Raw genomic sequence first — 27,575 nt, 5'->3', positions numbered from 1 at the left:
CGGTCGTCCGGGTCGGGATCGAACCCACGATCTGCTGCACGCCAGGCGAGGTAGTTAACATCTCGCCACCAGTGACCACTGTTAACCCTCCACAAACTAGTCGTTATTTTATTGACCACGATATGATGAGCTTCAGTGCTCTGACCGCAGCGCCGAGGGGGCCCACTGGAAGTGTGGTTAAATATCTAGCGCAACATGATCAAAGCAAAGCGACTGGCACTTCATGAGGGCAATCCTCTGCCGCAAAGCAATTGAAATAAAATGAATGCGATTAACAGCACCGATGATTAAAAATTACACTGTGTAAAAAAAAACTCCTGCACAACAGGTTTATTTTTTTTGTATCGATGCATGATAAAGACACGTTTGCCAATGACGTACAGTCTCACTCCATTGTTTGCCGCACAGCTGCGCTTCAGTGCAGATAGCCTCGTCTCAAGTCGAATCCCCGAATTCTGATTGCAGAAAAATAACAACCACCCAGTCACGTGCAGCTACTGCTCAAATTGCGTACAGAATGAATGGCTAATCGGACCCGCGGAACGAGTTTGATCTCTATCGACGATTGCATTGAGTCGTGGTTGTTTGATTAATCACTGCCCCAACTCCAGTACCCCGGGAGAAGTGGCAGAGCCTTCGAGTAGAAGTCATCTGTCTCTCTGTAACAAAACGTGCAACACAATCAAGTGGACTCCATCGATAGCGGTCGTTCTCTATCCACTGCTAAATGATCTCAAGTACAAGGTAAGTGGCGCGGAAGGAGAGAATCGTGACTGCACAGGGCCCAGGCAGCGTCAAGTTGCCACTTGTTCTGGTATTCCCACGATTGTACCGTTTTTGGAGGTCGCTAATATCATGGGAAATCGAGACAATGAACGTCCACTTTTGTCAGTTGTGTCATGACACACACCACCCAAGACGATACATTTACCTGAGCTCATTGCCTCTGTCAGTCTTGAGACAGGTTTGTTCTCGTGACGCGTCCGGTGTTTTTTTGTACCTCGGAATGTGACAATCCTCCAGCAGCCCCAATGTCAAGTTAATTTACAATGAGAATAGGTTTTCACCATTTTTCCTGCAACAAAACAGGTGTTAAGATGTTAAGACACCAAACTGAAACCTTGTACAAGGAATCATGTCTGCATTAACCACAATACGTGTGGTCAGAATGCAAACAAAAAACATACTCTTATAATCAATGCATTGTCTTTGAAACTGATTGGTCCACACCAGAGACAGCTTTCTTTGAAGCCTAGTCTCAAAAGGTGTTAGACCAGAGGACGCCAAAAGGCGTACAGCACAAATACATTAATTTACAATGATAATCGATCCATTCTACACAAACATCATTGCAGGTCTCGTATCACTCCATTCTAGGACGAGTATTAGGGTTGCCTTTAAGAAGAAGAGAATTGGGTATTGTGGCGATGATATATTATGATAAAATCCAAAGTTTGATGCGGAATCATTGACGGTTGACATTATTATTATCGGGGGAGCTGCGGTGGTGAGATGTTAACTACCTCGCCTGGTATGAAGGAGGGCGTGGATTCGATCCCGACCCTGACGCCTGCTGTATGTTTGGAGTTTGTGTGTTCTCCCCAGGGTCGCGTGGATTTTTCTCCGGGTCCTTCGATTTTCCCCTCCACATTTAGAATCAACATCACGCATTTTAGAGTATTTGGCTGCAATAAATTTCCACATGATAAGCCACTTCGTTGAGCTATCATTTGTGGCCAGGTCGCTTCTGAAAAAGAGCTATATTGCTCAAGTGGGCCTTGCCTGGCAAAATAAAAAATAGCTTAGTTTATCTGAAGAGATCCTGTGAGGCGTTTTGGTGCTGCCCTCAAACTTGAACTCTTTCTGGGAATGCATTAAATCCTCCGTGATCGGCGCTGGCAAGTGAAGTTGATGGCCTTCGTGAAAGTTGGTGAAGGTTTGCATCAACAACAAAAAAGAAAGGCGAAGAAACGATGTGAGATTTATAGGGATTTTTGTAAGTCGTAAATTAGCGAATACAAAAAAAGTGAATGGAAACAACGGGTGGCTACGCATTGCAAACTGCATTTTATTGCTCATTCCCCCCTTGAACAAATTTCAGAATGCGATTTTATACGAATAATTTATTAAACAAGTATAACCAAGTCAACAGTAATCAAACATCCAAAGTGTGGAGTTGAGCACGTTGCTGGAACGCTCTATTGAGATGGGAAACATTTAGATCTTTGGCTCCATCTTCTTCGTCTTTCGTGCGGCTCATGTCGATGCAGAGCAGCAAACTACAATTTCACATTCAGGTGGTGACGCCAGATGACTGCGTCACAAGCAGCGGAGTGTATCTCTGTCATGTCTACACTGTATCGCTGTAATATCAACACTGCTCCTGACGCCTACATTTGGCTCCGTCATGAGGCGTCGATTATGCTAACGGTCATCCTTCACACGTGCTACGCTTGCACAACCAATGTGATGTTTGCCGTGCGCCGATGATTTGGGGAATGTATAACCTTCTCCCGAATACGTCTGCTCCTCCAGGAACTTTTACTACGGTGATCAGCAGACACTCGCAGGGTTGCAAGATCGCGTCCCAGCCAAGGGTCTACTTGCTCCAGCACCCTTGCGTGACAGGGTTTCCACCTTTCAGTTAACAAAACTCACCGGGTCATATTACAGGAAGGTGAATATCTCAGTCTTGAGTTCCGCGGTCTTTTACACAATGGACACAAGTCAGGATTTGTTTTACGTGCTGGGAAGACTTACAGTGTTCCTCTCATAAAAAAACATTGCCTGGGAAAATCAGGACAGGTAGCAAGCCTATATTTCACGGTCATATTTGTGGTAAAAATAACAATGATGTGCAGAAGTTGATAGTGATTGCGCTGCGGAGAGAGATGGGAACCTGTCATAGGAATGTAGAAATCGTAGCATTTTGAGACGAGCACCGCCCCATGCCCATTCGAGTACAGGGACACTTGGACCACGTGGCTGGATGATGAACGTGTTCGCAACGCACTTCATTCGTATGTGTATGTATGGTGAACCTCTTTCGCACCGTACGTAGGCAAACCGCGCTAAACGGAGGTGCGTCGGAAGAACATCAAAGTAAACACAAAATGCAGTTCCAAAGAAATTAGTTTTCAATCGAGATTTAAAAGGGCTTTATAATGCCGGAAGGAAGAGCGCTCCAGACGGGCGCAGAAGCGCATCTGAAAGCGCGCGATGCGGTGACCGCGTTTGTTCGATGGCCAGCCAAAAGCCGGCTGCTGCTAGGATAACCGGAGTTAGCGTGATGACCATTCATGCTCCTGGACGAGATCATCAGCAAGGTATCGTGTGATTCGTTTGTGGAAATCACTTTGTGCGTGATGAAGTGAGACTTAATTTGGGCTTATAGAGTCCTCTCCTCCTGTTGCATCTACGCGCCACCGAAATCCCTTTGTTGGGGGCGAGGCTTCGTGCAACAATTCCCATCGCGAATCACTTCAGGCAGCGGCGGTCTCCGATGCGCTTTAACCGTCAGTCTGATTCAACCCTTTTATTGGAATGGAAATGTGACTGATGCGCGCGTCTAAAGGGCAAGAGACTGCAAGTGCTGGGCCAACGGCAGTGACATCAGTGTTGTTATCGTCTCTGGTGTGCGTGGACCTGACCGTTTGATTGATAATGAGAATTTGCCGTGCTTTCCCCCCTCCCTCCATATTGTTTTCATATGTACATTTCATCCGGGGCCATGCACACTGCACAGTACCGACTTTCATCGCAGCGTGCGCGTATCCTGGAATGTGTGCCGCTTGAGCAAATGTAGTGGGGGGAAAAAAAGGTTAAAGGCTCAGCCCTGTGATTGCTCGCTCACACCACTGCTGGCGGAAGGGCCTTCACTCGACAGAGCTCTGGAGAGGCCCCATCTAGATGGTACATTGGTCTACTCTTCCACGTTGGCCAGACGTCTTGGTCAGAAATCTGAATATTTATGTAGACTGGAAGAATCCGATGAGCTATGAAGCTCTTTTTCACAGATGTCCAATAGGTTTATGGAAGAAGTGGGAGTACCCAAACTTTACCCCACCACACGTCTCCATTGAAAACTAATTTCTTTAGAACTGCTTTCTATGTGTTTAGTTTGTTGTCCATCCCCTGCACCTCCGATTTGCGCGGTTGGCTACGTACGGTGCGAAAGAAGTCCAACATACACACATACATACGCGACTTGCCGAGCGATTTACTGTGGTGAACCCGTCTGTACCGCTGGGCGGGGGGGGGGTTAATAAATGGGGGCCCTATGGTAGCTACCGCTACACTGGGAGATGGAATCGGCGACCTCTGGATTGCAAGTCGAGTGTGTAAACCGCTACACCCATAAAACAAAGACGGTTGGAGTACATCGGTGTGCGGGGGTTTGTTCAGTGAAAGGAAGTAACATTGAATCCATAACTGAATGGGCCCTCCAATGTCATGGATTAAATCGTATTTCATGTTAGTGGCTGAACAACCCCCCATCACCTGTTTCTTTATGTTACGTGCCGTGTGTGTAGTGACGTTAAATGGATCACTACGGCGCGTAGCGCCAAGTGCTGTAGAAACGGGCGCAGAGGCTCACACACCATGCAGTACCACTCAGTGGGTGCGAGCAGGAGGAAGCCAGATGAGTCCTACCGACAGAGTAGGGGATTGCAGCCACCACCACCGCCGCAGGGAATCACCACAGAGTCGGTCACTGGGGGAGTGTGGTGGGGGTGGCTGGCGGTAGGGAGGCATGTGGGGATGAGTCACCCCGGCACCGGGTTAAGCACGTGATGGGCAGGGGTGAGTAATGTGGGCCAAGGGTGAACGAGGGGACACGGGAAGAGTAGCTGAGAAACGTCTGGAGAGTTCTCGAAGGGGGCGTGGTTAAGGGCGGAGCCAGAGAGGGAACAGGTGTCGTGTAGCCTGGAACCGTCGGGAATATTTCAGAGGTAGGCGCGGCCGAGGGTGGAGCCAGGACGCGCCGAGAAGGATAAAAGGGGAGCTCCGATCACGCATCAGGGCTGTCTGCAGGTGAAGAGGAACTCAAGTGCTACGTGGGTCAGACAGCACGTTGGCTGCTCTGACCCAGTTATAGCTATCCCGTATGCGAGAGGAATATGTGTATTACGGTCCCGTGTGTAACAAGTGTGAGAGATAGGTGTATTTAGTCCCGTGAGTAACGGTGTTACTTAAATGTAGACTAAATGTTGTTGCCTCCTAAATAGTGTCTCTGAATGACTCACTACATGTGCAAGAAGTGGGGATCGGTGGAGTAGCGGTTAGCACGCTGCGCTACGAACCCGGCGACACAAGTTCGATTCCTGCTCACAGATAACACCAGTGACGATTATCTGAACCGGTCCCAGTCCTGGGCCTCCCCTAGGTCGACTCGGCCTCAAATGGGTACTTGGTGCGGTGTGTAAAAAAGCATCGCCACTGGGGAGACTAAGGCGGTCAGGCGTGGTACTGGCCACCCACCGCCTCATGTACCGTGCCGGCCTTCGTAAGTGCTCGCTAACAGCACTTGCCTCAACAGTCTGTTAAGGCTATACAGGAGACCTTTGTAATTGTGTTTTGTAAGATGTGTAATATTGCAAGATACCGTATATCAACACGACTTCAGAAATCATACCGTTTAAACAGGATTATTGGAAAAAACATGTACAGTATTTTCGTTGAGAATGAAAAATTTCCAGCCAAAATGTATATATATATTATTTGCATCTTCGCTATAAAAATTCATTTTTAGTTGGAACAGAGACGTGTTACATCAATACACGGGGCGTACAAACATTTCAGAATGTTCGTGTTAATATGACTCTCGAAGTCAAGTGGCATCTCCATGCAGAAACAATCAACAATAAATGCGGTGATGCCCATTGCCTTTGTGTTTTTGATCCGGGAGACGCTTTAACTGTTGTCATTGAACTCCACCAAGGCTTGCGTAGCATTGTGGGTACTGCTCATGATAAATTACGGACACCTACCCCGAACAGCACACGAGTTGCCGTGCTTTAAAGCAGCCCGTGACGCTTCAACGGATCAGATCCGTGCATTCCCCTCTGCATAGGTGATCGCTCACAGCACTTGCCCCCAAAATGTCCGTTAAGGCTATCCGGGGGAATCTTTGTCTTTGTCCCCCCTCCCACCCCCCCACTGCATATGTTTCTCTATTCTCTTTGGGTCATGTCGAGCGTGCATATTTCCTTGCTTCCACTGCGTGGCTTTACGTTTTTTTTCTGTTCTATTTGTTTTGCCAGTGACTGTGTATATGGGGCCCATGGTTGAGAGTCCGTTCTCTCGAGGCTATCAAAGCATTTCAGTAATTCTGAACCTAACATTGCGAGCCATCCATGTCCCTAGCCATGCATTTACAGGGCCTTGGCCGCTTCGAATCCCCCTCTCTTGAACTCCAGAGCGCAGTCGCATCCACGGAATATATTATGCCACGTTGCGGGCTAATGGCTCTTCACGGCAAGATTAGCACGGTTGACTACGTACGGTGCAAAAGAGGTTTAACCTACATACAAAATTATTGACGCGGTGTCAAGCGAAGTGTCACATGCAATTTTTTTAGATTCATTCGTGAGAATTGTTCTTCAACTTACCGTTGAGACGGAACAATAAATGGCGTTGTTAGACACTTCGACTTTGTCAAAATTTAATTTGTTTGGCTACGTCGCATGGTAAAGGGTTTCACAACAAAATATTGGCCAGGTCATTACGTGGCATCGCCCAAAAGGTCCCCCGTATAGCCTTTAACAGACTATTGGGGCAAGTACTGTGAGCGAGCACCTATGAAGGACGGAACGGTAAACGAGGGGGTGGGTGGCCAGCACGACGCTCGACCACCTTTGTCTCCCCAGTGCTAGCGATGTTTACTACACACCACCGCACCGGGTTCTCATTTTATGCTGAGTCGACCTAGGGGGGTTGGGCCCAGGTCTGGTTCAAGTAAACGTCACTGCTGTTGGCCGTGAGCGAGAATCGAACTCGGGTCGTCGGGTTCGTCACAGCAGTGTACCAATCCCCAGCAGGCACACGCACAGGCTCCCAGCGCACCTTTAAAATCTGTTCAATGAACAGTCCACTTTTGTGAATGAACGCAGGATTTCCCTTCGCAATTAGACCGACTGCAGCTTCACCCCGGTGATTTATATTCCCTCTGACGATCGCCATGCGTTCCGAGTGGACCGGCTGCCCTGAGTGAGCTCAGCGCGCGCCGCGCAATCCGCCGTCACACTAAGATTTTTGTAATTGAGGATGTGAAATTATGTAATCGAGACTAGCCCCACCCCCCGGCTAAAATGTAAATAATGAAAGATGTAAATATAGCTTAAACAATTTTTTTTTTTTCTTTTAATTTCATTATTGTTTGCTTGTGTGCTTTCCGGCCCGGCCTGCGACGTGACAGCGGCGTGCTCCGCTGGCCAGGGCACGAGGCTGCGAGATTGAATCGCAGCCGGGGGTCGACTCCAAGCTGCCAGCATCCCTTCCAGGGTCAATGAAATGCACGAGGGACGCTCAAGGAGCAGCCCTGAAATTGTCCGCTCACGCCACTGCTGCTGGAAGGTAAGAAAGCGACTTATCTTGGAGCTCTCTCTCGAGGGTGTGTTTACGCTGTGGAGGCGAGATGTTAACTACCTCGCCTGGTGTACAGAATGGTCGTGAGGTTCGATCACGACCTTGACGCCTGTATATTTGGAGTTTCCATATTCTCCCCATGGTCGAGGGGATTTTTCTACGGGACCTCCAGGGTTTTCCCTCCACATTTAGAAACATGCATTGCGAGTACTAGCGGGAAGTACCTGGCGTTGCCCCGGCGAAAAATATACACACACACATCGACTTACACACACACATCGACTTACACACACACAGACATCGACTTTACACACACAACAACAGACAACTGCCATTCGCCACTAAGTGGCGGTGACGTCACCACGACGCTTGTGCCAGGCCATGTGCACCTTGAGGCCACACACATACACACATGGACTGACACACACACATGGACACATCGACATACACACACGCATAGACTTACAAACACGCACATAGACCCACACACATACACATCGACTTACACACACATGTCGACTCGCACACATCGACTCACACACACACAAATTGACTCGTACACACAGACACATCGACTTACACACATCAACGCAGACACGCACACTTATTTTAAAATGTACAAACTTCATTTTTAAATATTCGTTGTCCACACACACCACGCACACACTGACTAACACACACATCGACTCACACAAACATATCGACTCACGCACACACACATCGACTTGCACACACACACACATCGACATACACATCGACGCACACACAAACACATTGACTAACACACACACACATCGACAAACACACACATATGGACTCGCACACACATCGACGTACACACACACAGCGACTGACACACAGACTCACACACACACACACATCGACTCACACACGCACATGGACTGACACGCACACATCGACATACACACACATCGACCCACACACACAAACATCGACTTGCACACACACATACATCGACCCACGCACACATCGATTTGCACACACACACAGTGACTCACACACATCGACTAACACACACATACATGGACTTACCCACACACATCGACTCACACACATATGGACTTACACACACACAGAACAACTCAGACACACACACACACATACATCCACTCACACATACATCGACCTACACACACACATATGGACTTACACACGCACATCGACTCACAACAACAACAACAACCGCCATTCGCCACTAAGTGGCGGTGACGTCACCACGACGCTTGTGCCAGGCCATGTGCACCTTGAGGCCACGTGAAGTGTCGAACGCCCGCTGGTAGGAGGTCACGGGGCAGACCCAGGTGCCACGGGTTGACTGACTGAGATGACTGAGATGAATGTCTGATGCACCACATGTGCCCCCTACTGTGCCAACTTGCTGTGCTTTAGCCACCCGGCGCTCTGCTCGTTGTTGTGAGCGTCGCTCCTCCGCCCTCCGTTGTTGTTGGAGGGCAATTGCCTCCAACTGCCCAGTAGCGTCCTTCACGAGCCTCCTGCACTGAGGCCGATCTTGACACCGCTGGTACCAGTCATTGGCAAGTCCACTCAGCTCCACGTCCTCCTGTACCACATCACTCCATCTCTTCTCTAGCCCGTGCTGCGCCCGTTTAGCCCCATCAATCCGGCCGAACAAAAGCTGTTTAGGCATGTGGTGGCTGGGCATGCGGGCTACATGACCCAGTCAACGCAGCCTTGCCTGCCGGAGGAGCTCACCGATGGGACTTTGCCCAGATCTTTCAAGGATTTGTGAGCTCCTCACACAATCCAGCCTGGTTAAACCCAGGATGATTCGTAGGCAGGCCAGCCTAAATGTTTCTAACCAGTGAAGATGCTCCACCAGGGGGGTCCACGTTTCGCAAGCATAGAGAAGGGAGGTTATAACCGTGGCCGAGAAAACTCGAAGCTTCGTGCTGAGTGACAGACCAGGTAGCTTCCACATAGCATTACAAAAGACAATGCTGCTCGACTGATTCAGGGTGAGACCTCCGCTGCCAAACCGGAGCTGCTCATGAGCACACTGCCCAGGTATGGGAAATTCTCCACTCTCTCCACAACTGCCCCATCACTGACTGAAAGCTGTGGGGGTGGAGCGTCCTGTGGCACAAAATACCCAGGCAGGTGGTTAGTTTTGGTGGGGCTGATGGTAAGGCCCCACCTCTTAGTGGCACACTCCAGTTTCAGCAGGAGTGTCTCTAACTCCTCCTCTGAATGAGCAGCAATTACCAAATCATAAATAACGTGGTTGACCAATAGGGAGCCATCCCTTGACCGCACCCAGTCATCGATCAGCCTGCCATTATATCTGTATCAAATGGAAATTCTCCCGGTACAGCTATTGAAGGCTTCATGAACTACGTGGTCAAAATAGATGTTAAATAATGTGGGAGCCAGAGGACATCCCTGTCTCACCTCAAGGTGTACAGGGAATGGCTCTGACTCCCAGCAACATAGTTTTACCCGGGCCCGCTCACCATCATGAAGGTCCCTAATGATCATGAGCAGAGGGTCAGGGACTCCGAAAGCACGAAGAACAATCCAGAGCCCAGGCCTACTGATGGTATCATAGGCCTTGACCAGGTCAATACACACGCACATCGACTTACACACACACATTGACTTACACACACAAGGACTTACACACACATTTAAATGCACACACACTTGGACTTACACACAAACACATGGACTTACACACACATCGACTCACACACACACATCGACTCACACACACTGACACATCGACTTGCACACACACATCGACGCAGACACGCATATCGACTGACACGCACACATGGACTTAGACACACAAATTATTATTTTAAAATGTACAAACGAAATGTTTTAATATTAGTTGTCTACACACACCACACACACACATTGACTAACAGACTAACATCGACTGACACACATACATATCGACTCACCCACACACACATTGACTTATACACACACGGACATACACACATCGACACACACACACATCGACGCACACACACACATCGACTCATTCACACACATCGAATTGCATATACACACACATCGACACATACACGCACATTGACTCACACGCACACATGGACTTAGACACACACATTATTATTTTAGTATTTACAAATAGATTTTTTAAATATTCGTTTTCTATCTATGTGAGTTTAGCGAAAGAAGCAAGAAAATAGTACTTATTTAACATTGCCATGGTGAGGCCTAGTCCCATGCAGAGCCCCCAGCCTCGCCTAGATTGCCCAGCCGGCCGAGGTGGCACCTTGGCAGGCTGGGGCTGAGCTGCTACCCTCACCCTCCCCCCCACCATCCCCCCGGCCACTCTACAAAAATAGTATCTAAGCGCTATAATATTAGTATCTACCGACCATATCGGAGCAAGTGCACACATTGGGATGGGGGTGGAGGACAAGAGGACATGACACTTTGAAGAATTTACCTCAGGGTTGTGTGTTTTTTGTGTGCATTTTTAACGCGAAAGAGAAATTCCCCCCCTCCCCAACGAAGGCCTGTGCGTTGCTAGGGGCAACCCCCGGTCAGCTTGACGCATGTGAGCCGCGGCGTAAGGAAATACATAAATAATAAGAAATAGCACTAAATAGTTAATTTAACTACTTTAAATTTGTCAGATGGGAAAATGGAATAGCGCTGGCTCACCACGTGGCTTATGGCGTGGTACCTGATTACTTTTTTTTAAACATAAACCCCACGGTTTGCGAGCCAAATCCTTCGCAAGTTTCGTCCACACACAGACAGAGAGACACACAGACAGATAAACGGACATACAGACAAAAAAAATGCCTTTTATAGGTAAGAAGAAGATTTGGTTGCTATAGATGTACACATGATGATAAGCCACTTCGTTGAGCTATCATCTGTGGCCAAGTCGCTTCTTAAAAAGAGCGATATAGCTCAGTGGGCATTGACTTGGTAAAATAAAAATTAACCCGTAAAAACTAAGTTTTTCACTATAAATCCTTTATATGCGTGGCGGCTAGAGTCCTCTCGTCCTCTGGCTTGAGATGGCTGCCACCTATGGGTCAGCTGATTGCCTGCCACCATTAAGCAATTGGTAATTAAATATAATTTTTTTTTTCCTAAAAAGTGTAAAATTTTGGAATTTTTTTCACGAAAATAAATTGTCACGCACAACGAGTCTGTGTGCAAAATGTCAGCTCGATTGGATCACGGGAAGTGGGTTCAAAAACGACCGAAATATTTGCACGGTCGTAAGCGCGCAAGCAAGCAAGCAAGTGAACTTAATATAAAGGATTTAAAAATAGTTTAGTTTTGTATTAGACCCTGTCTTCCACGCTGGTCAGACATCTGATTAAAGATGATCGTGACCTTGCACAAGTGCAAATTAGAAGAGCAGGGAATTGTTGATTGTTTGTTTTTGTTTCGAGGTACAAACATAATGACAATAATAAACACCCTTCTAGTTAAGTAGGTATTAAGACCAACATCTAAATTCTATAAATCTTTACTCAATGGAAGGTCATTGGTAATCAGGCTAAGACCATACAACGCACAACTCTTTCAGAGCTCATTTAATCTCCGCTGCAAACCTGAGATTTGAACGCAGAATCTAGAACATTGCTTGGCTCCGTGCTTTTAATTGCAGCGTAGCATGAACATCCCCAAAGCACCTGGCCTATTCTCGCATTGTAACTTTAGCAATAAACCCAAGCAGCTAAGGTCACGCACGGTACGATAATTGTGCAGTCCTTGTGTTTAGTTTGATTAAATAAGGAATATTTTGTCGTGCTGACATTATCACACGCGTGCAGGAGGGGTGACGATGCGCACATTCAGTGATGAGAAGCCCTTTGCAAAGTAGCACACATTTCACAGCAGTTTTATTTCATTGTTTATCAAAACATATACATTCTATTTTACAATTTAAAAAAATCAGCCGTTACCCTTCGAAAATTCCACAGAAGCAGAGTATTTCCCCCCCAACACATCCTGAGGTAAACATTGCCAACGCTCTCTTTGCTGTAACATATAGGAGGTTACAATTAATTAAATTGTAAGCGATTATAATAATCGTCATACAACCCCCCAAGTGTAATAGCACAAAACATGGCAATAATGCTCCTTATATAACGTTTTGTGATCGTATGACCGACTTTAGGGTCCGATGTCATTGTTTACCGTAAAACAACCCCCGAGTAGAGATATTTTGGTGTCTCTGATGGGAAGCCCGGTTGGAATTTGCTTGGGTGTGTGGTATTCTCCACGTATAGGGTATGATTTAGGTAGCATTGGGAGAGATTCCACAGATTTGTGATATTCAAAACACTACACCATAGGGCCCGTTGCATCTCCGACCAGCACCACCTAGCCAGTGAGTTGGAGCACGTACATCAAGCCCTCAGGATGAACGGATACTCGGACCGTACAATCCGCAAAGCTGTCTCCCCAGCCATGCGGAGACAACCTTCTGATGATCCAACCAAAACCACCGCTTTACCATACATAGCAGGGGTTATCAAAAAGATTCCCAAAATCTTAAACAAACACAAGATCCAGGTTCGTTTCAATATGGTACACAAAATCCGTGATTTAATCCCATATGTAAAGGATGTGATTCCTGATATGCAATACCCTTGTGTCTACAAACTGAGTTGTGGTTTTGGCAGCAGTTACATTGGGGAAACGAAACGACGTATCAGACCGCGTCCGTGAACACAAGGCAGATCTGAAACGCCGTTGCCGATCATTGTTTTAATGCTGTGGGCTCACACGAAATTGATTTTTCCAAAACGGAGGTACTCTGCAAATCTACCGGCTACCTTCAGAGATTAATTCATGAAGCCATCCAGATATATAAACACAGACACAACTTCAACCGAGAGGATGGGTACAAACTGAGCAATCATTGGAAGGACGTTATTAACCAGGTAAAGTCTTAACTGACTATGATGTTTCCATCCTACCTGCCTATGTTAGCCGTTATTTCGACTCTCTGTGTCTCTCTCTCAGATCTCTCATGTTCACATGTCCGTTGCATTGCACTCTCATGCCTTCGGATTGCACTCTCATACTCACATGTCTTTTAGATTGCACTCTCATACTCACAAGCCCTTCGGATTCTACCCGTTGGGTTGCACTCCCTCGTTGAGGAGGCTGCTCTTCTTCCCGTTCTTTTCTACAGTTACATGCTAATTTCTCACATTAACATCATGCTAATCTCTCACATTTACATAGCCTCTTCCGTGCCCTCTAATTTCTCACATTAACATCATGCTAATCCCTCACATTAACATAGCCACTTCCGTGCCCTCGTCCAGGAGGCCGCTTTCCTATCTTACAGTTACATGCTAATGTCTCACATTAATATCACAGCCCCGGCCACTTCTTTATAACCCCTGAGTTACACCCATTTAAAACCTTTTGAAACAGTCTGCCTCAGCAGCAGACCATGCTTTCCCACCTGATGACAGAAGCTTGTGTTGCGTCCGAAACGTCATGATTTGTTTTATTTTCTACCTACGTGACTTTACCGAAAGAACCAAAGAGTAAGGAGACATCGGTCTACAGAATTCCACATTTAACAGATGGTTGGAAATGTGACTGCCATTAAAACCTCAATAAAACGAAGCCATTCCAGCATTCACGAGCAGCAGGAGAAGAGCAGGTACCCCTTTGTGCAAAGGGAAAGTGACAGAGAGACGGTTAGCTAATTAATGCATTGTGCGCAAACACATTCCTGCGGAGGGAGCTGGTAGTAACGTTGGGTTGCTCGGTCAATTGCCAGGGTCAACGGCGGCGTGGTGTATTTCGCAAATATGGCCGACTGTGAGGGCGGGCACAAGCCGGCGTGAGTAGGTTAAACGTTGAGTTTTATAAGGGCACCACGGGGTGACCAGCCCCACCCTTCCCACCCTCCCCATCCTCCCCACCCAGCCCCTCCCTTCACGACGAACGGACGGACACAATAATCCCCTGTGGGCTGGTGTAACCGGGAGGTTCCTACCCGTATAACGATTGTGAAAATCGGGCTGTGCAAGTCCATTACGGGTGAGTCTGAAAATCGAGGCATTAAAAAAACCGATACTAAATTCCCAATACATGGTATGAATGAATATCTGCATCAGCCACTGTGATTCATCGACGCATCTACAGAGCAGATTTGGTGTGCATTCGGAAAAGCAACCGGTCCTTTTATTTACACAGGAAGGTTATCGGCTGAGTATCAATATTCTTATTCAGGAACATCTTTCCTGCTGGGGATGTTTGTATAATTCCTTATTGAGCATTATTTTGGTGTTGTGTGTGTGTGAGAGAGAGGAAACCGGGGGGTACCCAGAGAAAGTTCATGCACACGAGAATGTAAACTAAACAAAACCGAAAGATAGATCAGCATCCTACTTGCTGCACTACCGTACGCAGGTCACCTCACAGCCCCCCCCCCCCTCCAACGTGTGGCCGTACATTTAGCGGAAGGTGCCGTTTTTAAAATGACATTTATGTTGTTGTTGTTGCCCAGTGAACATGAAGGCTCGTACGACGGCACACGGTGGAATTGTACAGCCGCTGCACCTCGCCGTACCGACACCCACCACCCTGCCAGGGTCGCAGCCCCCCCCCCTCTTCCCACCCCTTCCTCCATTCTTCTCCCCCCCCCTTCTCCACCATTCTGAGTATATTCTCCCACTTCCTTCCTTTTTCCTGGAACTTGGCTCGGGGTGGGGGGTGAACGGTATGGAGGAAGGGCTCTGCTGCTCGTGGCTTGGTGTATTCCAACCCTTCCATCAGTGGCAGAATGGCAGTTCGCGGCGTCGATTGCAGGCGCGAGCCACACAAAGAAGGGAAGTCACGTGGTGCAGAGGCCCATCTCTGTACCGAGGCGACGTTTGTATTTTCTTAGCTGTGGCACCTTGCGAGATAAATCTCGCCCTCCCGTGCCGCTGCACGTAAACGCGCTCTCGCTGTGTCAGAGGGCCGCGGCGACAGAGCGTGCGCACAGTGTATGTATGTTGAACTTCTTTCGCACCGTGCATAGCCGACTGTGCTAATCGGAGGTGCGCGGGGAAGGACAACAAAGAAATGCACAAAAAAGCAGTTCTAAAGATATCCGTTTTCACGTTAGTATAGTATATAGTAGTGTTGTGTACGATATGGTGTATTTAACTTTGGTGTGTAGAGTCTAGCGTAGTGTGTGTAGTTGTTGCAGGGCCGGATTAAGGCACGGGCTTTAGGGGGTGCAGCCCAGGGGCCTCTGCCAGTGAAAAGTTATTTCATTTGTGAATGCTGAATTTTATTTGTTGTTAGCCTTCTAAAAATAAATTAAAATTTTCTTTAACTTTGTTTTCCTTTTGAAAATATTACTGGGGGCCTCACAAGTACCTGTTGCCCAGGGGCCTACACAATTTTAATTCGACCCTTGATCGTGTGGTATGTTTATATATTTAACTTATTTCACCCCGTACGTAACCAACTGTGTTAATCTGAGCTGTGGGGAGGAAGGACAACAAACTAAACACAAAAACGAAGTTCTAAAGAAATTAGTTTTGAATCTAGGTTTACAAGTGCAAAGCTCCAGTAGCTTCCTAATATCGTAAGGAAGAGCGTTCCAGGCGGCCGTAGAAGCCCATCTGAAAGCGCGCGATGCGGTGACCGTCTTTGTTCAAATGTTAGTCTAAAGCCACGGTGAGCGACCGATGATGGTTAGCCAGCGACTGGCCATGGTTAGCCAGCAACTGTCCGTCGTTCGCCAGTGACCGTCGATGGTTAACCAGTGATCGTCAATGCTTAGCCAATGACCGTCGATGGTTAGCCAGTGATCGACCATGGTTAGCCAAAAGCCACCGCCGTTGCTGTGTGGATGACCGGCCCGCACTGCGATCGATCGTCTCGCATTTGTTTCGCGTTCTCGTCAACGCCAAACTCGCTCGCTCGCCTACGAGCGTCGAGCGGAATACGAGAGAGAGAGGAGAGAGATAGTCTTGCGACCCAACAGGCACAGAGTAAAGAGTCGACCTCGTCATGTTGGTGCCACGTGGAGCAGTCGTGACTTGACGTCTCTCGCTGCGGCTGCGGAGTTGTCGTCTCGCGGACGTTGGGTTCTCGGCAAGGTGGAGGGGGGCAGTCGCGTAACTTGCGTGGGGGCAGGGGGTGCCTTGTCCCCCCTAGTGGCCAAAGCTACGAGTTGGGCCTCCCCCCCCCCGATAACCATCATAAGAGACAAATCTAATATTGGGGCCCCACCCAATCGATTGCCGCACCCCCTGAGCTGATGATGTAGCTACTACGCCACTGGTGGGGACCGTGTTTGTTGGGTCGAGAGAGAGCCTAAGTGTGAATGGCGTCCACCCTCCTGTTCAGTGTCGTCCCCCGCCCCACCACCACCACCAGAGAACGCTTTGCCGGCTGTCATATCCGCATGTGAATGTCAGACATCCCACGAGGCTGTTCAAGAGTGAGCCATTGTGTGCTGGTTTCATGGCCAAATTAGCCACCTGTTGTTAGGCATCATATCTCAGTGTCCCGGCACACGCCATAAAACAACAGAGCTTCCTTGTGCACAAAAGCCGTGCGGCACTTCACCACCACAGCCCTGTGTGTGTGTCTGTGTATTGTGCGCGTGGGGCTACACGTGGCGTGGTGGGGAACACGCGAGAGGAGACATCTGTAAGGCCACCGGGGCCTTTAACCCCGTAACACCTGAGGGTCGTGTTCCGTACCCTACTACCTGGGGGTAGCCTTTGGCTCTCTCCATGTCCTCGAAGTGCACCTGGCCTGGCACGAGTTCAACGGTGGCGTCGCTGCCGCTTGACGGCGAACGGTGGCTGCTGTTGTGGGGAGCGTGCACGCGCACACGCGCGTGTGTGCGGGGAGCAGTGGCGTAGAGGTTAGCGCGCTGCGCTACAAACCTGGCGACCCGAGTTCGATTCCCCCTCACGATCAACCCTGGTGGCGATTATCTGAGCCGTTCCTGGGCCTCCCCTAGGTCGACTCAGCTTCAAATGAGTACCTGGCGTGGTGTAAAGATCACCACTGGGGAGACAAAGGCGGCCGGGCGTGGTGCTGGCCACCCACCCCCTCGTCTGCCGTCCCGACCTTCATAGGTGCTCGCTAACAGCGCTTGCCCCAACAGTCTGTTACGACTATACTGGGGTTATCTGTCTTTGTGTTGAGCAGTGGCGTGGTGGCTCGCACATTAAGCTATAATTCAAGTGACCCTGCTTCAGTTCCTGGCTGGCTGCAACGATATTTTATTGTTACATCCTTCTTCTTTCGTACGCACTAATAGCAGCAGATTCAAGACGTAATTTTAGATGTTGTTATTCACTCAATTGTTTGTTCAGACCGCACACTCGAGGGCATTGTTACATTTTAGGACCATGAGAGACTTGGGGAGGTCTTCGTCCAACAGTAGACGGAGCGTGGTTGATTGATGATGATGTCTCATCTTTACATCGTAAATATTAAAAAAAATATTTCTTTAAACATCTGGACAGGATGAGCAGAATCTGCTCCCACAACCCGTCCTGGTTTAAAAACAAAAACGTCGTTGACATGAAAATGGGACTGCTGATGCTTGTGTGAGTGCTGACCTATCTGTAACCTGGAAACTGCCTTTCCCAGTAAGCAAGGAAAAAAAGTTAATTGAAGCGCGTGGCCTAAGGGGTGGCAGATGAGGCAGCATGACTGCGCCTGGAAACAATGATCCACAATTGTCTTCAGCTAATGACTCGGCTTTCCACTTAAATATTAACTTTTTTCGTGCTTGACGTTATGTGGCCATAACTTTGCTTTACGTTTAGTAACCGGTGGCCTTCTCGCAACCTTGCGATGTATTTCACGTCATATAACACGGCTCAGCCATGCTGTGTGTGCAAGGTCACGAGTTCAAATCCTGGCCGGAGGGGAAACTCGGCCTTATAATACCTCTGGGAATCTTTAAAATGAGCACCACTTTGTGGCGAGTGACATATGGTGGGGGGTTTTAGTGTGGAACCCTCCACTTCCTCCAAGACGCTGGCCAGCGTGGATGAATAGACCAAGCACCACCAGAGGCCCTCTAACGGAGGCCCCCTTCTTTGCCAGCAGTGAGCGTTTTAATCGCAGCACTGCGCCCGTGCCATTTTGATCCGACGAATACACCGGCCACCGCAAAGAAGGAAAGAAGAATTGACCACGCCGACTCACGGCCGCCAGCAAAACACGAGTGCCACCCCAATGCTCGTTTGAGACAACGGAGATGCTCAGCGTTGATTTGACTTGAGAGGGAGGGGGGGGGTACCACCAAGACGATCCGAGGTGATAATTTGTCTGATCTTGTACGGTGTTGATTGATGCAACTCCCCTTTTGCTTGACATCCCGGGGTTTTAGAATCTGGGCGGACGCCCAGTTCGAAACAAACTCGTCCAGTTGTGCCTCCTATGGCTCGGAGAAGCCTCGGTTAGAACCGAACCAGGTAAGTGATTGAATTGGTTTCCCAGGCGTTGTAGACACGGGGCTTGGCGGTGAGGTGTCGCCAGGACATGGCAGCGCTGAGGGTCACCCTCCCCTGGTGGATTTTTTCCGGGTTCTCACGAAGCCAAACGCGCGCGCAATGCACAATAGTCAAACATTCAAATGGAGGACCCTCTTAGGATTGATTTTTTGTGAGGCTTGGTAATTGCTGATGTGGAATAATATAGTCTGCCATAGTCCCATTGGGCTTAAACAAAGGTACTCGGTGGCTTTTGTGGGTTAGATCGCGTAAATATCAATGTGTTGTGGAACCACCCGACACAGACAATTTTGAAGGTTTGTCACCTAAAGAAAACGTGCTAGTTGGAGAGTAAACTCCTCACAACATTTGCAATTCGAGTACGACGTTTCGCCGATAATTACAACCAGCCTCCTTATAATGAATTGCCGATGTTGTGGGTTTACTCTCCAACACACTGGTGTGCTGAACTCGTAACTAATTGGCATGTTTAATTCACGCGACAAACCTCGCAAAGTGTCTGTGTCGGGTGGCGGCGGGTGTAACGACGTATTTATATTTACGCGATCTAATCCCCAAAAAACCCTTATTTATGGATATTGGTCGGCGAAAGCCTACAAATACTACGTGTTAAACTACTATTACTACACCGTGTTAAACTCAGTCGCTTTGGACAAACACACGCCGACACAACAACATTGCTTGGCTGTTGTTTTCTGAACACGAGCTCTTCGTTCGTTTATATTTGGCCCGTGGTGGTGTTCAATGACCACAGTGTTAAGAGCAGTAGTTCTTAACCTTTACTGCAGCCTTGCACCCCTTTGGTCCTCAATCGTAAATCCAAAAAGTACGATGTTAATAGATGCATAAGTTTAGTGAAACAAAGTAGTTGTACTTACGTGCCCGTACTTATTTTGTCTTTCGATGATTTACCTTCGAAAAAAAATCTGGCCACGTCTCGCACTGCCAGAAAGGGCATCTCGCAGCCCCACGGGGAATGCGTACACCCCAGGTTAAGAAGGACCACTGGTTTAGAGGATGGTGGTCCTCATGTCTGTAGCCTGTCCCTGAAGTTCCGTGTGCATTGTGGCAGTGGTGCTAAATAAGCCCCCACCCCCCCACCCCCCCACCACCTTTCTCTTCTCGACATAGCTCAGCACTGATGGACGACCCAGGAACGCCATCAATTCTGCCCTGCTCCTCAACAAAAAAAAAACCCGACACACGCTTGGCAATTTACAACTTTTCAAATAGTCAAGGCCATCGTTTTGCCAAATATGAATTCGTTTGAACCGAGGGAAACCCTTTGCCAGCAGGGTATACCTTTAAACACGGACAAAGGTGCATACCTGCAATTGTCTGCCCTCGCTATTGCTGGTTAAGCGACCTCTGCCATGAGGAGCTCTAGAAAGCCCCTTTACGGGGTATTTGGCCTCTTATTGGATAAACGCGATGCTGTGAAGAGCAGCATTGCACTTGGCTTTGGAGCATCCCTTCCCTGCGGCAGCGTCACTCACACCTTTGCTATCACACATTAGCAAAGTTCAGCAGCGTGCAGAGCTGCGATAATGGGGGCATCCCACTGTTATTGCTGCTCAGTAAATGTTAACGAGGGGGCGCAAAATGAAATAGCTGGGTAACAGCTGGTAACGGGAAGCTGCCTCGGTAGCCATGCATCCTTCCTGTGCAAGAGACGAAGCAAAGACAAAGATCCCCCGTATAGCCTGAACAGATTGTTGGAGCAAGTGCTCTTAGCGAGCACCTATGAAGGCCGGCACGGCACAAGAAAGGAGGTAGGTGACCAACACCACGTCCGGCCGCCTTGATCTCCCCAGTGGCGATGTTTACACACCGCACCAGGTACTCATTTGAGGCTGAGTCGACCTAGGGGAGGCCTGTGACCGGTTCAGATAATCGTCACCGGTGTTGGCTGTGAGCGGGAATCGAACTTGGGTCACCGGGTTCGTAGCGCGGCGTAGCGCTAACCGCTCCACCACCGCTCCACCAAGAGACTAAGTACGCATGCTTGACTCTCTATCCCCCCTCTCTTTTACCCTTCTTTGTTACCCTCCCCACCTACTTTACACCCCCCCCATTACCCCTTACCTTTTTACCCCCCCCTCATTTACCCACCCCCCGCACCCGCAGTCATTGTGTCGTTGCCTCTGCGCGGCCACGCCTCCTGGCCACGTGTTTCCACTTCGATGCGTTTTGGTTTTTTTCCTCTGCACGTGCCCTGGCTGTCGATCCAGAGGAGCTGCTTTCACACGGAGGCCGGGCGCACGCGGAAGTTTCCGTGCGCAACCAACGGGATGGCACGACGTCACAAAGGCGATGGTCACGCACGTTTATTTATTTTAATTGATAACTTTAGGCAATTTTTTTTTTTTACATTTCACACCAATTATATCACGAGTGTGCCATCAGTAATTCGGCACACAGTGGCTCGGTTTGATTCATGGGAATTGCCGACAAGAGCAACCACCGTGCAGGTGGTTGTGGTTGTGCTGTTGCTGCTGCATGGCTCTGCGATCGCTTATTCGCGTCGTAACCCACGTGATGCGCGGCACGGTGTCCGCCATTTCGCTCCATGGGCGGAAAGGGAGGGAGCCTCATCGGGATCGGTAATTAGAAGAAGCTTCCAGCGCGTGGAGCTAAAACGTCGGACACCGTGCCGAACAACACGCGGGAAGACCTGAAAACACGTCGCCCCAATGAGGAGGATCACACTTTTGATCGCACGGCTTAATCTGTGTTCATGACTTTCTTTTTTGTGCCATTTCTTAATTTGTTTAACCATTTTAGATTTTGCCATGGTAGTGTGGGTTGTCATTTGCTTGGTAGTGGGTGTATATGGGATTTGGTCCTTATATATATATAATTCATGCACAGGAAACTATTGGCATGAATGGTGCAATATAAAATGAAAGTATTATTACCAGACAAAATAGCCCAGTGATTTGGAAATGTACTTGAATTATCCAGAACTCCTTTTCAGGTGGGCCCTTTATTGGATTTCTATTTTAAGATGTCTGCAGCCAAATAATTAATGAGTATGTATACAAGTGGGAGGAAACCAGAGCACCCCGAGAAAACCTACACCCGCGAGGGTGCAATGTTCTATCCACGTACAGATGGAAACAGATGGTGATTAGTCCACTTGCTGTACCGCCGTCTCCTGGCGAGCCAGGGTATGGCACCTCGACGCAGAAGGGCAGAGAGTTTCACGATATTTGTTTGATGCACCAACCCTCACCTCCACAGTGCTAGATTACAGATGTAATGATAGTAGAGCTTGCAGTACGAAGGGACTGGTGATCGAGAATGATCGAGAATAGGAGCTTGGCCAGGTGACGGAAGAGGACGGAGAGTCTGCCGGTAGAGGGAGCGACCTGAATCAGCGAGAATGATCGAGCAGGGGGGCGTGGCCTCGTGCCGTTATATAAGTGAGAGATGCGCTGGAGACTCGGGGCTGTTGCAGTGGGGATCTCTGCCTGATGTCAAGTGAACGTGTCTTCAATAAATAAACCATCTGAAGACAAGTGTGTCAAGTCGTCATTACACAGGCATGCGCCAACACCATAAATTAAGTGCAATATCTAAATACGGTGGTTACTATATTGGTGCATACACTGGTGATTGGGACACAATCACAAAACTCTCTGTACTTGTGAAAGTTATGTTATCTTCGTCAGGAGACCGGGCATAAAACCCAAGAGTCTGTGGTATAGTGGCTTCTTACTCAGACACAAGCACTCCGTTCACATTGTTAGTCATGATTAGATTAAGCAATATTCTCTATATTGGCATGTTTAATGGTCTGAGCCAAATCACTAATGATTGCACAAAAAATAATCACGTTAACTTTGGTCCTAAACTTTATTTGGATCAATTTCAACTCTAAAAATGAATATATATTGTTTTTATTATTATTTTATTATTTCCCTTCTACGTGACTTTACCGAAAGAACCAAGAATATGAATCCCTGCAGTCACGAAAGCTTTACATCGAAATATATATTGTTAAGTGAAGAACGTTACCCTCGAGTAGGGAAGTTTTACCCTCTACTGTGTGGAGCCGAGGTCACTTGAAGGGATCTCAGATGTAGCTCTGTAACATCTGCTTCCGTGGGCTGTTTTATAACACCAACGGTTGCCACTGCTCTGCATGATATTTGGACGGATTCTTCATCTCATAGTCATCACACTGAAAGCACAATTGAGGAAAAAGAAAAGTAACTCTTAAAAACACATCTTGGCTAAAAACTATACAAATATCTCGTGTCAATATTCTGAAAGGAAAGCCTGAAGATCCAACAATCCCCCGATACAGCGATGGGCATTGGGTGCTGCTCATCTCCACTGGCAGCCCCGGGTCAGTGGTGTAAATTCCACATTTATATGGCAGAGGTCAGTCTCAAAAAGACAACCACTGCAGAGAGAACAAGAGTAATCTACAGTTAACTTTGGATATAAACAGCTACAACACATATCAGGACGTCTGCATTTTGTCAGCAACAATGGCATCTACAATAAAAAAAATATATCTTCTCTTTGGCCAAATCATTCATTTACGTTTTTCAGAACCCTTACCCGTGAATAGATTTACGTACGAATCGGTGCGATGCGCGGCGTGCAGGAGAGCGTTAACTCCGCGCGGAACACGACGCATTCCACACACCGAGCAATCCACGCCGTTCCGTGCGCTCATAACCAAGCACGAGATTGCACTGAAACGTCTCGCTTTATCTGCGTACAGCGCCGATAATGGCGGGGGGGGGGGGACGCATAAAACACCTTCGGGGGCATTCTGCAAGGGGTGCGTGATGCGACGTGACCATGCTGAGGTGGTGACAATGGTGACTACAGCAGCCCACTGCTGTTTTATTTAATCCTCTACGATCCCGCAGCTGGAAACGCGCTGCACAATATGTTCCACTCGGGGTATGGAAAGCATGTGCGCATACTTGCTCAAGGGCAGCAATTTCCCCCGCCCGCTTGTCCCACCCCCCTACATCCAGCCTCATACCTATGATATCACCGCATTTGGTTTAAGTGTACTTAAGTACACAAGCATCTATTTGTGGGATTCCCAATCGTGGCAGAAACTGCTCGCAGATATAGAACGCATTGGCCACTGTTGCAAGAATTGTGAACTGCTTATAAATACGCGTTTGTTTACAGCAATACTGATAATGCAATCGACTGCGGGATGAAGGCAACCCCAGGTTGCGTCAGTCATGTTGGGGGGTTGTTTGACCAGACTTCATTCGCCACGCTGGTCAGCACAGGTTGGTGAAATGGGTGGAATCTGAAGACCAGTTCCGATGTGATTCACCGTTCAATTGCCAGCCTTGGCACGGGAATCGAACTCGTAGGATAGCCACAAGACGTTCTCGGACTGCGTGTACACCCGGGCAACGAGACGCGCGCACACATTTGCGAGGGCTCCGCGTAAAGCCCCTCGGTTGAATGTGACAAATCGTCAGCGGCACACGTGAGCGATGCAAACGGTCTGCAAGCGATTAGACTCTGGGAAGTTATCGGATCCGCGGCGCTGGATCTGCCTAATGACACCGTGTGTGGTTCGAAGCGCTTTGACTCACAGTCGGAAGAAGGTTTCAAAAAGTTCAATTCTGGCAGGAGGTTGACTTGCCGTATACAATTGGGCGTTTCATCAAGTGGGAAAAAGTGACTTTGCCCGATGAGCTGTAGTGAATAGGAGTACGTACGTTGGACTTCTTTCGCACCGTACGTAGCCAACCGTGCTCGTACACGGAGACGGCCGGGAGCGCGTGACACGTGCTTGCTCATGAAGTCACGTCAAAGAGTTCAGAACTGAAATGTTTGCACCAATAACTAGAAACATCCCAAAGAACCCCGCATTTCTGAATGTGGTTTCTCTCACAGGGCAGGGGACAGGATGACGTTCTAAATTGCTCTGCCTCGTGTTGAACACTTAACGATGATTAGATCGGCATCTTTTAATGAACGAAGCAATTCGGCTGCCGTACAGTGTGAGGCTAAAGCAAACTAAAGTGTCTGAAGGCTGCTATTGCTTACTCGTATCATCATCATCATCATCAAGCCGTGATCAGCCTAAATGGTATATTAACGCAAGATAAGATCTTTCCTAGGTGGTGAATAATGTTTCTTTTAAAATGAATCTGTCAGACATGGGTTGTTTGCTTTATTATCGTATTCTTGTAATTTGATAGTAATCACCATTTAGCCTATCTCAAATACGCTGCGCAATGTCCACTTTTAATAAGCCCGATTCCTGTTTGCAGCAAGGTAGTGTGTGCTGCTGCTGCTGTATGGCAGAAATTATTTAAAGGCCGTGCCGTGTTCCACCCTTGACGTCAGTTTACTCCAACAAGTGGCACGAGGCGCCTTTCTGGAGTCACGGTGAAAAATAATCAGAAAATATTTCCATTTTGTGTCTGGAGATCAGCAAATTGCTTGAAGATAGTGATGTGGTTCATAGCACGCGTGGCAGCGTTCGCAGGAGACACAAACCTCGCGCAAATACGCTAATAACATGAACTGTGTGAGATGCAAACACCAGAAGGGCTAAAAGGGTTTTGGCTAGTGGACATCACTCCAAGCAAGGATAGGTCAAATGAATTTGCAAGATCTGTCTAGGAAACTAAGAAGTGTTTTATTCTAAAATATGTTTGAAATTTAATATCATATTTCAGTCTTGTTTTCCCTCTACGTATATCACTTACGACAACGTTACAGCGCTTCATATGTCTACACAATTCCCTGAACGTCCCTTCTGCTCATGCTGTATGTCAAGCTCCAAAGCGGCTGCTCTTGTTTCTTGTATCGTCAACTCTCGTGCGGTGGCGTGGCCCAGCGGTAGCGCGTTCGACCACTCGTTGCAGAAGTTCGCGGTTCGGGACTAGCGGCCGCCCTGGTAAATGCCCCGGTGGTTAGGAGATTTTAACTACCTCGTCTGGTATGCAGGAGATCGTGGGTTGGATCCCGACCCTGACGCCTGTATATGTGGACATATTGGCAGTACACCAATGCAGCATAACACACTGATCCTCATTAAACAGTTCTAAAAGCTACATTTGAACTGACATTTGTCTTGCGACTGCTTTGACATCACGAGAACCACCCAACAAGGTTTTCTGACCGGAGTTGCGAATCGTGGGAAAATTAATAATTATCGCGAAAAATGGGCTTTTTCAATTCCGCCACTATATTCATTTGGAGTCTGCGTGTCTCTCCCCGTGGTTCACGTGGAATTTTCTCTGGGTCCTCCGGTTTTCCCCTCCACATTTAGAAACATGCGTTTTCGAGTATTTCACTGCTATACATATCGTTTGTGGGCAGGTCGCGTCTGAAAACAGAGCTATATAGCCCAGTGGGCCTTGCCTGGTATTAAAAAAAAAATAGTTTTAAATATAAATAATACTGCGGGTGCATTAACCGTATAACTCCACACCGTCTGTTTCACAGTGGAGGAGAAAGATTCCGCGACATCACTCACAAGAGTTGCCCATTGTGTGCCAGCGTCATGGTCCAGTATTACACACAGATTACTCAGTTGGAATCAACATGGCAATAGTCGCCTCCCGACTGTGCAAAACCTGGCAGGACCCTCCTGACAAAGAGTCACGGGACTCAGTGCGGCTTTCCTCGTTAAGCGGCGTAACAGAATAAAAATAAATGACTAATTTCAATAATTGCGGATCGTTTACATCTCAAACTCTTCGAAAATATTGCCGAGAATCCAACGAGGCCTACGGCCTATCGTGTAAACAAAAACCTGCATGCCAAATAGTGCATGTCGGAAATATGACATCTTAAAAATATGACATGTGTAGTTTTGTACAAAATGCATGAAAAATAGATATGTGTGCAAGTAACGGCATGAATGTGAATCTGCATAACAAGGTGAATGTTTGTACGAGCTTTGGTTCACAAGCACATGCATGTGGCGTGGTATGAGAAACTTAATATGCAGTTAGTTTCGGTATGATCAGCTTCTCAAACCCACTGTGCGACAACATTTGCAACGGCCAAACCGTGGGCCACGTGCACACATTAACGAAAACCAGCTTGCTTTCTAGCAGAACCTCAAAAGCAATTTCCTAGACATTTTTAAACAAAAAAAAAGATAGGATTCAGCTAAAACGGAAGGGGAATTGCTACCAGATGCAACGGGGCAATAGGAAATGTCTCGACCTTTGACCTGCCGGTAATCAGATCGCAGGCCATTTTTGGGAAGAGTAAATGTTTTTACTTTTTAAAGTTTTTTTTTATTTTAAACCAAACAAATCTAATAAAAGGGGATAATCATTCTTCGTCGTGTGGTATTTATCGTGTTGTGTCCAGTACTGGAGTGAAATAAAGTGAGCATGCTGTGTAGGAGAGGAGTCACTGTGATTTGTTTATTTTGTCGAACTATATCCTTCAGGATTTTAAGGTAATAGTGCGGTGTGCAGCCTCAAACGCGGAGAAGGAAAGGGAGTTGGGGGTCATGAGGAACAATTCCAGCCAATC

General features: G+C 47.8%; 1 long non-coding RNA gene across 1 annotated transcript; it reads left to right on the top strand.

Moving 5' to 3' along the window:
• Nucleotides 1-391: 391 nt before the first annotated feature.
• LOC144729297 (uncharacterized) lies at nt 392-22,586 on the top strand. Its single transcript, XR_013587685.1, has 4 exons — nt 392-744; nt 2,536-2,677; nt 7,418-7,575; nt 21,204-22,586. It is a non-coding gene; the product is annotated as an uncharacterized LOC144729297 (long non-coding RNA).
• The last annotated feature ends 4,989 nt before the right edge of the window (nt 22,587-27,575 follow it).

The sequence above is a fragment of the Lampetra planeri genome, chromosome 32 (genome assembly GCF_965212315.1).
Source record: "Lampetra planeri chromosome 32, kcLamPlan1.2.h2, whole genome shotgun sequence".
Lineage (NCBI taxonomy): Eukaryota > Metazoa > Chordata > Hyperoartia > Petromyzontiformes > Petromyzontidae > Lampetra > Lampetra planeri.
Note: the sequence above shows the minus strand (reverse complement) of the source record. Positions and strands in the feature narration are given on the sequence as shown.